At 41.6% G+C, this 15,448-nt stretch overlaps 1 non-coding gene across 1 annotated transcript; it reads right to left on the bottom strand.

Moving 5' to 3' along the window:
- Positions 1-4,059: 4,059 nt before the first annotated feature.
- Positions 4,060-4,132, bottom strand: Trnaa-agc (transfer RNA alanine (anticodon AGC)). The gene has a single exon. It is a non-coding gene; the product is annotated as a tRNA-Ala (tRNA).
- Positions 4,133-15,448: the final 11,316 nt, after the last annotated feature.

Raw genomic sequence — 15,448 nt, 5'->3', positions numbered from 1 at the left:
ACACACACACACACACACACACACAGAGAGAGAGAGAGAGAGAGAGAGAGAGAGAGCGCCTTGTCTATAAGAGGATACAAGATGAATCCTCTGGGAAGGCAACCCATCACAAGAGCAGCCTCTTTCCTTTAGGTGAGACGAGTTTAAACTCAGGGTTTCGTGCTTCCAAAGCAGGTGCTTGATCCACAATTTCAGTCTATTTTGCTCTAGTTATTTTGGAGATGGGGTTGCATGAACTACTTGCCCTGGCTGGCCTCAAACCTCAGTCCTCCTGATTTCAACCTTCTGAGTAGCTGGGATTACAGGCATGAGCCACTGGCACCCATCTACCAGAACAGTCTCTTGAACGTAGCTGATGGTTCCTAGGTTTGAGTTTCCTCTATGGCTGTTATTTCTAGCTTTGTTGCACATGGCAAAAAGGACGAGCATGACCCAGTGGCAGCAATGGCAGGAAGGAAGGGGAAGTAAAAGGAAAAATGAGTAGAACAAAGGGAATAGGCACAAAGCCAAAGGAGGAAGGAAGATATGTGGGCAAATGGATGAGAAAAGACTACTTCATAAGTACTTACCATGCTTATGTCATAGCTCATTGTTTCTCCTCCATTTTCTACCTGTTGCTCATGGCTGCATGACAAGGAGGATGACCAAAGTGACACCAGTGACATCAAACAAGGGAAAAACTAATAGAGGAAGGTAGGAAAATGATGAAGCCAGAAGCAAGGCCTTCATCAGGTAGCACACTGCTTCTTCCAATGTGACTTTTATTTACTTTTTTATTTATTTGTTTTTGGTTTAACCTGATTAAAATCTTCTGCCTCTAGCATGCTACCTCCTGACCGTGGGTAATAAATGTCTAACTTTATTATTGTATTATTTGTCACTAACCCCGAACAATACCAAGGGCCCTGGGTTTTTTGTTTTCACAGCCTCCTCCATCAAAAAAAAAAAAAGTAACAACTGAGGGTATAGTTCATGTAGAGTGCTTGCCTAGCATGTGTGAGGCTCTGAATTTGATTCTCAATACTGCAAATAAATAAATAAAGACAAAATTTACTATTTTAGCTGGCTGCCGGTGGCTCACGCCTGTAATCCTAGCTACTCAGGAGGCAGAGATCAGGAGAATTTCAGATCAAAGATAGCCCCGGGCAAATAGTTCACAAGACCCTATCTTGAAAGCACCCAACACAAAACAGGGCTGGAAAAGTGGCTCAAGTGGTAGAGCACCTCCCTACCAAACAGGAGGCCCTGAATTCCAACCCCAACACTGAAAAAAAAAAAGTATGGCCATGTTGGCATAAAGATGAATTTATTAATACTATTTATAAGACTATATATTAATGCTATATATGAAAACATCTCTTCTCATTATAAGAGAAATTAAGGGATTTTTTGGGGGGGTCCTGAAAGTATCATGGGCCTTTGCCAACACCTCCATCAGGCCCAATGACTCAGTCAGCTATAAGAGACCCTGTGTCAGTTGTTGGGTACAGCTTGCACAAGTCACCATGTGGTCACCAAGTCCTGCTTTGTGGAGTAGAGAGTCAAGGTTGTGTGTGATCAAGAGGTCTTTGTACTGCTGAGTGCCATAGCTGAGTTAAACTGATCTCTGTTCACAAGAAATAGCTTATATACCAGCTGAAGATGTATGCACATTTATATTGCAAAGTTGACAAAAGCAGTGCTTGTGTGGCTGAAGGGACACACATTTCATCCAAATGAAGATCTCTGTGCACAGCCACCGTAGCACAGGATAACCCTGTAGAAGTAGCCAGGACAGAGGGACAGGGACTAGATAAGGTGTGGGAGGAAGAGGCTAGACATTCTGCCCTCCATTAAGATTCTGAGAGCACTGGGCATTTAAAGAAAAAGAGAAGATAAGGGAAGATAAGATAAAAGACAACCTTCCAGAGCCTTCCCTTTTCCTGACATTTAAATACTATGCCTAGAGTCTCGATGATTTTCAGCACCTGCTATCAGGGCAGTCTTCAAAGTTACGTAAGACACTGGAAATTGATTGAACGTGGAAATGGAGTGCTTGCATTTTGTAAACCAAATTATGAGAGAAGTTCACAGAGGAATCTTAATAAACCCTGCTCCGCTGCAGTCCTTGGGCGGGCTATGAGAGGACTGCACGGGAGGGAAAAGACACCAATTGTGCACCTGAATCGCATTTCTCTAGACTGCTCCTCCCAGGCCACTGCATGGCTTCTGTGTTGCGTCTGAGGTCTTGCCTCAGCACCCTCCTCCTCCCCAAGAAAGAGCTCTTTGCTGGCCGCTGACCACTCTGCACTTCGTTGCTACTCCCTAGTTTTGGATTTTCTCCCATGCTTGTATTTTTCTGGAATCATTGTACCTACTACCCCATCTAAGTAAGCAGGCAACAAGGCACTCTTTCCTTTTTTTCTTTTTTTTCCAATACTGGGGCTTGAAATCAGGGTCTACACCACCAGAACTTTTTTGTGAAGGGTTTTTTGAGATAGGGTCTCCTGAACTACTTGCCAGGGCTAGCTTTGAACATTGATCTTCCTGATCTCTGCCTCTTGAGTAGCTAGGATTACAGACATGAGCCACCAGCACCAGGCTGTATTTTACTTTCGTGATAGTACATGTGATCATCTGAAATTATTTAGAGATTTGCTTACTGATGCTTTGTTCATTTGTTTGTCATTTAGCTTCCCTTATGAAAATTTAAGCTCCCTTGTATGTTGTATACACTGCTGAATTTGCAGTGCCTAGAATGAGTCTGACAAGTGTTTGTTGAGTGAATAAGTGATTGAATGACTAAATTCAAAGTCCTCTCTGGAAATCATTGGAAACAGCCACCTGACTAGTTCTGGAAGGTAACAAATAGTAGTTTATTGGATCACAGCATGTTAGAGCCAGGAGTCCTAGGCAGTCACCTGACCCACTCACTCACTGTGCAGATAAAGATGACTGGAGGAAGCCTAAAAGGTAAGACGTGCTCATGGCAGAGCCATTCTGAGGTTCAGGGTCCCCCCAGCTGTGTCCAATTCCTGAGGCCGGACTCAAAAAAACCAAGATTCTAAAATGAAGGCATATGAAAACCAAACAGGGAGCTCACTTCCTTATGATAAATACATCTGTCTGCTCTGTTACGGCTGAGAGCAATCAAGGCAAGACTATCTGAACACAAAACAAACAAGCCACTGTCCCTGGGTTCTGCCTCCTCGGTCTCATTCCTGGACTCAAGGTTGGCAAAATGAACAGACCTAAATTTTACTACGAACTTATCATGCCGTGGGCATTCTGCTCAGTGTTTTGCATTCCTCATCTATTATACCCATTTTACAGAATGGAAATTCATGTTTAATGACATTAGATGACTGGCTTGAGGTCACCCAGCTGATAGTAGCCAAGTGTGGTGCCATCTCAATTCATCTGATGCCGAAACCTGGAGTAAAAGAATTGGTTTAAACTGAGAATAACTTCAAATACTATATGTAGACTTCCTACAAAACTCTCTGTCCTACCCAGTTCCCCTTCCCAAAGGCAGCCACTCTAACAAGCTTATGAAGATGAAACTCACAACCCTCCTGCCTCAGCCTCCCAAGGGCTGGGATTACAGGTGTGAGGCTCTTCCTGAGGATTTTTCTAGAGATATTTTTGCATATAGAAGTCAACAGAGGAGTGCGTGTGTGTGTGTGTGTGTGTGTGTGTGTGTGTGTGTGAGTGCATGCAGGTATGTTCGCATTTTTGTAAACATTTGCTGTGGAAATGTTGAGCATATACAAAAGTGGACAGAATCCTACAATGGGGATCCCATGTTCCCATCACCTACTCAAGTAGTATCAATTTAAGAATAATCTTATCTATCTCCACTGCCCATCTCAGATATCACATCACTTCATTTATAAAGAGTTCTATGTATATATCAAAGAGATAAAGTCTTAAACATAACCAAAATTAACAAGCATCCCTGAAAGTTAACAATAATTCCTTAATATCATCAAATATTCAGTTTGTATACAAATTTCCAAATGCCCTGCAAATGTCTTTTTTTTTTTTTTTTACAACTTGATTATTTATTTATTTATGTTTTGGTGGCACTGGGGTTTGAACTCAGGGCCTCATGCTTGCTAGGCAGGCACTCTACCACTTGAGCCACTCCACCAGCCCTGAACTAGGCTGTGTTGGATATTTTCCAGATAGGGTCTTTTGAACTATTTGTCCAGGTTGGCTTTGAACTGCCATCCTCCTGATCTGTGCCTCCTGAGTAGCTAGGACTACAGTCATGAGCCACCAGTTCTGGTTTAAAGCTTGGTTATTAAATCAGGATTTTAAAAGTTTCATGGACTGCAATTGTTGAAGGGTTTTTGTTTGTTTTTTTGGTTTTCTTGCGGTACTGGGGTTTGAACTTCCTTGAGCCTCTCCACCAGCACTTTTTTTTGTGATGGGTATTTTCAAGATAGGGTCTCGAGGATTATTTGTCTGTGCTAGCTTCAAACCTCAATCCTCCTGAGTAGCTAGGATTATAAGCGTGAGCCACTGGCGCCCAGCCACTGTTAACAGGTTATTTAAATCGTTTAATCTACACTTCCTTCTTTATTCTCTGCAATTTTTTTTATTGAAGAACCCAGTTTGTCTTATAGAATTTTCAACAGTCTAGATTTTGTCAAAAACAAAAACCCCTGATGCAGAAACAGTAGCATAAAATTTACGTTATTTTGTTCTTTGCTATCGTCACTTAACAAAATTCATTAATGCAATCAGCAAGCATTTACCGAAGGCCTGCCACTGTTCTACACATTAGAAAGTAACAACAAACATACAAAGAAAAAAATCCCCGCTTTCATGGAATTTGGATTTGGGTGGGTGTTTTCAAGCTTCAGCATCACAAAAACCACACATTTTGCATAGAAGAGTGAATTTTGTGAGGTAAATTCCTGGGAGCAAATTGCCAGTTCAGAGGGTGGCACATTTCTAATTTTGATAGACATGCAGGCTTTGGGTCTAGTTCAGCTGTTCCCACCAGGGCCTCAGGAGAGGGCCAGGTCCCCCACACCCTCATCAAGAGAGTGCTAAGGCTTTTGACCTTTTCCCTTCTGATAGTTGAACACAATGTGTTGACATGGTTTTCATTTTCATTTATCTGATAATGAGATTAGGAATTATTTTCCTATGTTTTAAAAACATTTGATTTCCTTTTCTGCCCATTTGTCATTTTGCTGTTTTTCTGTTGGCCTTTGGTCTAGACTTGACTAGAAGGCACTAGAAAACATTACACCAGATAAATTAGCCCTTTGCCTATGAGTTATCAATTTTTTCCCTCTATTTATAATTCACCTTTATGCATTGCAAAAAAACCTTTCACTTAGAAAGTTTTGATTTTTTTAAAAAATGTAGTCAAATTTATAAATCTCTCATAAAGCTTCTGAGTTTTGTGTCAGAGTTAGAAAAAACTTAGATTTTTTTTAGGTTCTCTCACTGGCCAAGACTGCTGAGTTAATTCACAACAGTATACAACCCCAGAATCTGGTGTTGTCACACAACAAATCTAATTTCTTGCTCATGCTCTGTGTCCAGCACTGAGCCCGCTTGTACTTACAGACCCAAGCTTCAGGGACCACTGTGACATGGGTATCTGCTAACACTGTGTCAGGAAGAGGGGTTGAGGCAAATTGAACATCCACCCAAACACTCAAAGGCTTCCACTCACATTTCATCGGTCAAAGCAAGCCCTGTGGCCCCCTCTTGCCCCTGCCTCCCCCATGGAGCTGCAGATGCTGGGGAATTGCAACTCCAGGTGTGCCCAGGAGAACAAGCAGCCTGAATGGTGGCCACTGGCTTGTCCTTCCTGGGTAGCATCAAAGTGAAGAACTGCTTTCTATTAATACCCTTCCTCTGGCTCTTTCTGCCACATTTGCACACACGGTAATGCAATACAGCCCCTACATACTGGGAGATCCCTCTGATTGGGCTGTGTGGCTAATTTGGGACACTGAATAGGGCAGATGTTCAGAGAGAGGCCACACTTACTCAACCACAAAGGCCCACGGCCTCCTGTGTCCCAGCTGTTGGCATAAGAATCACTCTCTAAGCACGGGGATGCTTGTCACTTCAGGAGACAAGATGACACTATCACTCTTTGGCTTATTTAACTTTTTCTGGTGTAGCATCGGGACCAAATGTACAACTTAATGTTGGCCATTTTTACAGAAAAATAAATAGTCTGCATCCTACCAACTCAGTAGAAGGTGCTATTTGTTTACACAATAGATTTTTTTTTCTTTGTAGATTTTGCAGTGCCAATGAATCTTGGAATTTTTAACATAAATAATGAGGAAATTAAAATAAACCCTTATGGTTCATAAGAGATAGGAACATTTTCTTCAGTGTGAATCATGAGCTAATTGTGTTCCTAAAAATGTAAACTGGATCCATTGGTGCCCAGTCAGCAGACAGAGAATAGGAGGAATCCCAAGCAAGTCCTGGGTTCAAATGTAGAATATCAGGAGATAAAAGGTAGCCTCCATTTTTCTGCTTGCTAGAATATCTCTCTCTCAAGTTTCTTGAAGTAATGAAGTTTTCTTTGGAGGGAAAAGAGATAGAGGGGCCTCATAGGAATCTAAGCCTGGAAGCCAGTGTGCACCCAGACTTTGATGGAAATGAAACTGTATTCAAAGCATTTCCAGCACCTCAGTCAGCAGCAGGAGTGGGGTTGCCATAAAAAGAACCCAGGGGAAGAGTGGGGTCTCGAGAGTTAGTGCTGGTGCCCAGATGGGGTGAGTAGCAGTGGGGATCTCCTTCATATGCTGAGATGGAACACTAAGAGTTCATGATATGTAATGGCAAGGGAGCTAGTGAAATTCTCAGTTGCCTTTTGGGGATCCAGACCATATACTCAACAAAGAGATAAGGTCTGTGCGGACAGAGATATTAGATGATAACTTTTTACCTTAGCAAATTAAGATATGAAAAAGATAAATCCCAGTTTATTTGTTTTTTTTTTTTTTAGAACTGAGGTAAACAGCATTATTTCTTCCAAATAATTGTTGTTTCTGTCTGTTACTCACTTCCTACAGGGTCCCTCCCTGTGGCCCTGCCTTCTGGGGGAAGGTATGCATCTTGCCCATCCGGGTCCTCGCTCACCAAGTGACTTTCTTTGTCTCGTGGAATTTATATCATGTTATTATATGACTCTACCATTGCTTTATTCCCTCTACCATGAGTCTGAGATAGAGACTGCTCCTTCATCCTGTGTCACAGAACAGAAAATGCAGAGTGAAAGCTGACCCATTGCCAACAAGCACATGAGCAAGAAATAAACATGTGATGTTGGAAGGCCCTAGGGTTTTGGAGGCGTTTACTACTGCAACATAATTCAGCCTAAACTGCTGCATACAGATATTGGGACCAAAAATGTGACACTGTGATACCAATCTAGCAAAAATTCTGCAACATGTAGCATGTTACCTACAAGAGAAGTCAGCCAGGAACTTGTGGCTTTAGTCAATAACAAAACATTGGCGACGTGCGTTTCTTTCTATAGCTTGCATATGACAGGCGAGTACAAAAGAAGTTATAAAATCTGAAAAGGATTTCCAGTTTGAAAGTGGAATGGAAAGGGAATGTGGGAAATCCAGATATTCCAAAGTTTCCATACTCAGAATTGGGGGTGGAGATGGTGGCATGAGGGGAGCTGGGTGGGTGCTGTTGGAGAAGCACTGAATCTCAGATCCCTTCATTTATGCTTCTTGGGGCCGCTACCCCTCTCGCCTCTCTGGAGAGGGTAAAGCAGAGTCAGGTATGGGACTGGGGGATGTGATAACAGTTGGAGTGTAGGTACAGAATGGTACTGAATGCTCAAGGTAAATTCCCCAGATGTTTCTCCCATTCAACTCCCAGAACACTGGTAGCTAGATACTTCTCCTCCAAGCAGGAGTTCAAAAGACTCTCTGGAAAATCTAAGATGACAGATCTGACATGAGGGGTCCCCCAATAAATGGCCCAATTACATCACAGTATAGTTTGAAAATTAATGTGTCAGTCAGGAACTCAGAACTTCCAATCAGCTTGTCCCTACAGGTTACCCAGGACTACCAGTGAACTGAGAAGACTGGAAAAACAAACAGAAGAAAATCAACTTGGAGAAGATAGAGACCTTATACACATACCTAATTTTAAAAAATCTTAAAATATAAAAACATGTGGTACATATGTAATGTCCTTATTATTTAAACATTGTATATTATATATGTACATAATCAATATCCTCAGAGACCTAAGAGAAAATTTTGCATGCACGACAAAAGCATGTTTTTTTTTAAAAGCATCATTCAGACAATCAAAAAACAGATCTTGAAAATCTAAAATATGGTAGCAGAAATACCACCAACACATGCAGTAGAACAGATGGAGGTTCAGTGTGAGGAAATCTGCCAGAGTAGTCAGAAACACAAAAAAGATTAAAAAAAAAAAAGTAGAAGAGTGAAGATAAGAAAATTAAAAGATCAGTTCAATGGTCCAACACTGATACCTAAAGGGAGTTCCAGAAAGACATTAGAGAACATGAAGTGAGGAAATTATCAAGATACGATTCAAGACAGTTCTCAATCTACCCTCAGCACAACAATAAAAAAAAAAAAAAAGAAAGAAAATTCTCCCTTTGAGAAAGTTCTGTTCACTTGCCCATTTCTTTATTGGTTCATTAGTTTTGGGAGAATTTAGTTTTTTAAGTTCCCTGTATATTCTGGTTATCAGTCCTTTGTCTGATGTATAATTGGCAAATATTTTCTCCCACTCTGTGGGTGTTCTCTTCAGTTTAGAGACCATTTCTTTTGATGAACAGAAGCTTTCTAGTTTTATGAAGTCCCATTTATCTATGCTATCTCTTAGTTGCTGTGCTGCTGGGGTTTCATTGAGAAAGTTCTTACCTATACCTACTAATTCCAGAGTATTTCCTACTCTTTCCTGAATCAACTTAAGAGTTTGGGGTCTGATATTAAGATCCTTGATCCATTTTGAGTTAATCTTGGTATAGGGTGATATACATGGATCTAGTTTCAGTTTTTTGCAGACTGCTAACCAGTTTTCCCAGCAGTTTTTGTTGAAGAGGCTGCTATTTCTCCATCGTATATTTTGAGCTCCTTTGTCAAAGACAAGTTGGTTATAGTTGTGTGGCTTCATATCTGGGTCCTCTATTCTGTTCCACTGGTCTTCATGTCTGTTTTTGTGCCAGTACCATGCTGTTTTTATTATTGCTTTGTAATATAGTTTGAAGTCAGGTATTGTGATACCTCCAGCATTGTTCTTTTGACTGAGTATTGCCTTGGCTATTTGTGGCCTCTTGTGTTTCCATATAAATTTCACGGTAGATTTTTCAATCTCTTTAATGAATGTCGTTGGAATTTTGATGGGAATTGCATTAAACATGTAGATTATTTTTGGGAGTATCGACATTTTTACTATGTTGATTCTACCAAACGGCCAAAAAACACATGAAAAAATGCCCACCATCTCTAGCAATAAAGGAAATGCAAATTAAAACCACACTAAGATTCCACTTCACCCCTGTTAGAATAGCCATCATTAGCAACACCACGAACAACAGGTGTTGGCGAGGATGCGAGGAAAAAGGAACCCTCTTACACTGTTGGTGGGAATGTAAACTAGTACAACCACTCTGGAAAAAAATTTGGAGGCTCCTTAAAAAGCTAAACACTGATCTACCATTTGATCCAGCAATACCACTCTTGGGGACATACCCAAAAGACTGTGACACAGGTTACTCCAGAGGCACCTGCACACCCATGTTTATTGCAGCACTATTCACAATAGCCAAGTTATGGAAACAGCCAAGATGCCCTACCACTGATGAATAGATTAAGAAAAGGTGATATCTATACACAATGGAATTTTATGCAGCCATGAAGAAGAATGAAATGTTATCATTCGCTGGTAAATGGGTGGAATTGGAGAACATCATTCTGAGTGAGGTTAGCCTGGCCCAAAAGACCAAAAATCGTATGTTCTCCCTCATATGTGGACATTAGATCAAGGGCAAACACAACAAGGGGATTGGACTTTGAGCACACGATAAAAGCGAGAGCACACAAGGGAGGGGTGAGGATAGGTAAGACACCTAAAGAATTAGCTAGCATTTGTTGCCCTCAATGTAGAGAAACTAAAGCAGATACTGTAAAAGCAACTGAGGCCAATAGGAGTAGGGGACCAGGAACTAGAGAAAAGGTGAGATAAAAAAGAATTAACCTAGAAGGTAACACACACACACACACAGGAAATTAATGTGAGTCAACTCCCTGTATAGCTATCCTTATCTCAACCAGCAAAAACCCTTGTTCCTTCCTATTATTGCTTATACTCTCTCTTCAACAAAATTAGAGATAAGGGCAAAATAGTTTCTGCCGGGTATTGAGGGGGTGGGGGGGAGAGGGAGGGGGTGGAGTGGGTGGTAAGGGAAGGGGTGGGAGCAAGGGGGAGAAATGAACCAAGCCTTGTATGCACATATGTATAATAAAACAATAAAAGAAAAAGAAAATTCTCAGAACTGAGGGGCATGAGTGAGCAGATGGAGGGAGCCACCAAGATCCATACCAAAGCAAATCATGTGAAATTTCAAGCCATTAGAACTTCCCAAAGAATAAAGAAACAGCACACATAGGATAAATATTTAGGGTTTAAGATTTCTTAACAGAACACTAAAAGCAAGAAGATATTCTAACCAAAAATGGTCTGACCTATTGTTTTATATCTGACAAGACAATCAATTAAGTATAAGGGTAAAGTGAAGACATTTAAGGTACTCATGTCCTTAAAACTTTCATCTATTATACAACCTTAGTAACAAAGCTACTGGAGGAAGTACTCCATCAAAACAAAACGGTAAACCATGAAAGAAGACGTGTGTAATACACAGGAAGCCAACAAAGAGACAGGTAAAAGACACCCTTGGGATGATGAAGGGAGGTCCCAAGACAACAGAGTCTAGACAGAACTACTGTTATCCAGAGATTGCAAAGGAAGGCATAAGCAGAATCTCTGCTGCCTTTTTAAAAAAAAATTGAAGTTGGAGTGTCCAGTTGAGCTGATGGATTTATCTTGTAAGTGTTCCAATAAAGTTTCTTCTTTCTTCTCCATGACATACTGCTTAGATCTGCTTAGAGTCCTCATTTCACCCTACAGGAATGGTCTTCTCTGACCTATTCCTGAAAGCCGAGGTGGGAACAGGAAGATTTGAGCATCTGACTTGTTAGACCACACCACTACTCCACCCAAAACCTGTTCTACAATCTGATGCCTAAAAACAGCATGAAGCTATGTCCAGGTTTCAGTCATGGCCTTGCTCCTGACCTTTCCAGAAAAGATTTTTTTTTTTTCACAACCAGGGAATCTAGACTTAGATTCTTTGAACCTATCTTCTCCTGGGAACCTACTGACAATTTGCTTTTTCTTACAATTGAGTTCCTGTTTGCTACTCCAACAAGACTGAGCAATGAATCCTGTGTGGATAAATACAAGGTCTGTAAATCTATGAAGAAAAGCAGTGGAACTGGGTATGGCAGCTCATGTGTGTAATCCTAAATACCGAGGAGGCAGAGATTAAGAGAATCATGGTTTGAGGACAGCCAAGTAAAAAGTTCGTGAGGACACCCTAACCAATAAAAGCTGGCTGTAATGGTGGGTGCCTATCATTCCAGCTAGGCAGAAGACATAAATAGAAGGATCGCAGTCTAGACCAGCTTCTACATAAAGCATAAACTAGACCGTATCTTAAAAATAACCACAGCAGAAATCCTGGGGTGTGACTCAAGTGTTAGAGCACCTGCCTAGCAAGCACAAACAATGCCCTGAATTCAAATCCTAGTACTGTAAAAAAAAGAGAAAAAAGGTATTATAAACACAGATGTTTAGAAAGGAATTTTTGGGGTGTAAAGGGAAAGGAAGATGTTGGAGATAAGACACTTTTGAGATACTGAAGAGATCTTCCTTCTGAACCTGGGAGAAGAATGCACGGGGATTCAAATTTTTCTCCATCTTCTACGTCCCCTTCTTCTTTCCCCTTCTCTTCCTTGTCTTATTCATGTACATATTTATTTTATATTTGAATGACATGTAAAAATTATGCATTTTATGGCATACCATGTGGTTTTCTGATCCACATATACATTGTGCAATGTTCAAATCAAACTAAGCATGTATATCTCCTCATTTATCATTTCTTTGTAGTGGAAACACTCCAAATCCTTTCTTCTGGCTTTACTGAAATATACAGCACATTATCCTTGTCTATAGTCACCCTGCTGTGCCTCAGAACACTGGACCGATTTCTTCCAGCTAACTGTGCCTCAGGGCTCCTTGACCAACTTCTTCTTCCCTCCCTGTTCCCCACTCTCCCTGGTCTATTTTTCTTCCCTACTTGCACATAAATGTTTTATATTCTATTATGTATGCTATGCTTCATAAAAATTTATTCTTTTAATTTAAAAACAAGTCAAGTAGCCATGAATGATTTAAAAACAATAAAGAGGAAGTTCTGGAATGACCTTCAGGATATTTTGGGGTGAGGAGGGATGTAGCTGAGTGAGGACATTATTTGCATGAGCTGGGCCCTGGGTTTAATTCCCAGCATCAAGAAAACCCAAACAAACCAACCAAAAACTCAAGGTATTCAGTCAGCTAAAAGAAAAGGAGGCAGAATAGGATGTTTATGACACAATGATTGGGTAGAGAAGTCAAAAAATGACACACACATGCACGTGCACACACACATGCTTTCCTGAGTACAGGGAAACATGTCCAAGGAAGGAAACAGCAGGAGCTGAGAACACTGAGCTAGAAATTGGCTCCTGAAGACAAGGAACAAGGAATGCTCATATTCTACTCACTTATAGTTTTAGATTTGGAAATGCTTGAGTATATTATTTATTAAAAACTTTGAACTTGTTTTACGGAAAGAAGCCTGACAGCAGCAAACAGAATGCTGTGGAGGTCATGGATCCATTTAGTGCGAATTGTTAAGCCTCGGTGGACAGCAAGTGGGAAATACCTGCCAAACTGGGCCAGCAGCCGTACTCTTGGGCATGGACTCTGAGAAGTACACACTCCCATGTGCCCCAGGAAATGCACACCGCAATGTCCAAAACAACCTTGCACTTGATGCCTGAAAAGGGAGGGAAGAAAGGAAAAAGGGCAACAACCTAAAAGTTCCCAAGTGGAGAAATTTAAAGAAATTCTGGTTGCTTCTACAGCAGTGGAAATGACTCAACATGTGTGTTAGTCTTTACAACCCTATGACCAAATACCTGAGAAAAGAAACTTAAGGGAGAAAGGAATTTTTTGTTGTTGTTTTTTGCGGTACTGGGCCTTGAACTTAGGGCATCGAGCTTGCTAGGCAGGCTCTCTACAACTTGAACCACTCCACCAGTCCTTTTTTGTGATAGTTTTTTTGAGATATGGCTCTTCTGCCCTGACTGGCTTCAAACTGAGAGCCTCCTGATCTCTGCTTCCTGAGAAGCCAGGCCTGGGCCACCAGCACCCAGCTGAAAGGAATTATTTTAAGCTCATGGTTTCAGAGATCTCAGCCCACAGACCTTGGCTCTGTTGATTCTGGGCCTGAAATGAAGCAGAACATCATGGCGGCAGGAAGAAGTGAAAAACAAAGGGACTGAGCATGACCTTCAAAGGCACCAGCCCACGAACCACTTCCTCTAGCTAGACCCCACTCCCAAAGCTTCCACCACCTCCCAAAACAGTGAGGGATTTCATATTCAAACCACAACGACATGCATGAAAATCACACATGGAAAGGAAGCAAGAAATCAGTGTTTGTATATCACTTATGCAACAATGAAAGACAGGATCAAGCTTTGTATATCTCTTCTTGTAGTTAAGTCTGATGTGCACGAAATGCCAAAGTCTCAAGGTGTGAACCTCTAGAAGCATGGGCATAAACTATGGGAAAGAGACTCCAGCTGTGTTTGTCATGCTTTTTTTCCTAAAGTTAGGTGATCGGTCCATATGCTCTAACATATTACTCCTGCCAATGTGACCTGTTATACTGCCCTGAAGTATAACATTGCACCCCAACCACCAGGAATACAGGTCTCACTCAGCATGAATGAGATGATAACGAGAGTGACCTCGCGTCATTTATCACTTTACATTCCAGGCCCGAGGAGATATTTTTGTTAGAAAAGGGGTTTTGCTAAATCCACTTGAACAACAACAAAGCATAATAAGTATGTCCTAAAGTTTTGCAATTAGATCACCAAATGTTTGAAGTTGGGAGGAGTTATACCAATTGCAGAGTCTAATCCCCTCATTTTTATAGGAGGATTGAGGCCCAGACTAGTAAGTGACCTGCCCAAGGTCACAAGACAGAGAAAGTCCTCTACCCCAGTCTCCTGGCCCCATGCCCAGGGCTTTCTCCTGCACACTGCATTATTATCAGGGAATGAGCAATGATTTCCCAAGAAGGCAGAACGTTCCCGGACTGTAGCATGAGCTAGACTTGACTTCAGGAACCACACCAGGCTTTCGCCTTGCCAACCATGAGAACAGGAATTCCCGGATGGAGTAAATAGAACAGCAGAACGTGACAATCAGACTGGAGGGTGGCTCTGCACCCACAGAATGGATTCTATTGGTCACCCTGCTGGCTACCCACTATGGACAAAAAACTCTTAAAAGTCCAGGGAGTGTCAGGAAAGTGCTGTGGCACGCTCAGGACTGGGCTACAGAACAAGGGAAGCCGGCAGGGGAGCCCTCGCGCTGGAGTCAGCAGCCCTGGGTGAGTCCTGGCTTGGCCACTAAAGGCTAGACTCTGACTAGTTTTTACCTTCTCTCTTCCTCTAGCACCAGAAAATTGTGGGTAATAACAGTATTGTCTTATACAGTTGCTGTGGATTTAAGTATTTCAAACTCTGTGTGGTGTGTGTGTAGCATCTAATATATACCAAGTGCTCAATGCTAAGTATAATTACAATTATTCTTTTAGGAAAAAAGTCACACAGTTGCAGGACCTAAAAACAAGTCTACATAAGAGAACAAAAACACAGTTTATCACTGGACTCCAGCCCTAACGCTACTTGTTGTAAGCTTAAGGTCAGCAAGGCCTCTACCCAGCTTGCAGAAGCAATGTATATAGATTTGCCACCTCCTGTCCTGTAAGCCCTTCATAGAGACCAAGAAGAAGACAGATGCCATAAAATAAGGCTGCTTTCCCTTCACCCCTGGACAAGTCACCCTAAGTGGCTTGGGACACCCTAAGCAGGTGTCTACAGCAGTCTTCAGTCAATAAACACAGCAGTCAATAAGCCAAGTAATGAACCCTCCTCACTCACTCAGTGTGTGCCTGGGTACCCAGCATTTCACATCAGGCCTGGTGGGGGTTTCTGTGACAAAAAAAACCTAAAAAATCAAAAGGACAGCCTAGAGTGCTGACCCTAGCAAGTTTGAGGCCCTGAGT

This window comes from Castor canadensis, chromosome 15 (assembly GCF_047511655.1).
Source record: "Castor canadensis chromosome 15, mCasCan1.hap1v2, whole genome shotgun sequence".
Lineage (NCBI taxonomy): Eukaryota > Metazoa > Chordata > Mammalia > Rodentia > Castoridae > Castor > Castor canadensis.
This window is presented reverse-complemented; position numbering and strand designations above follow the sequence as displayed.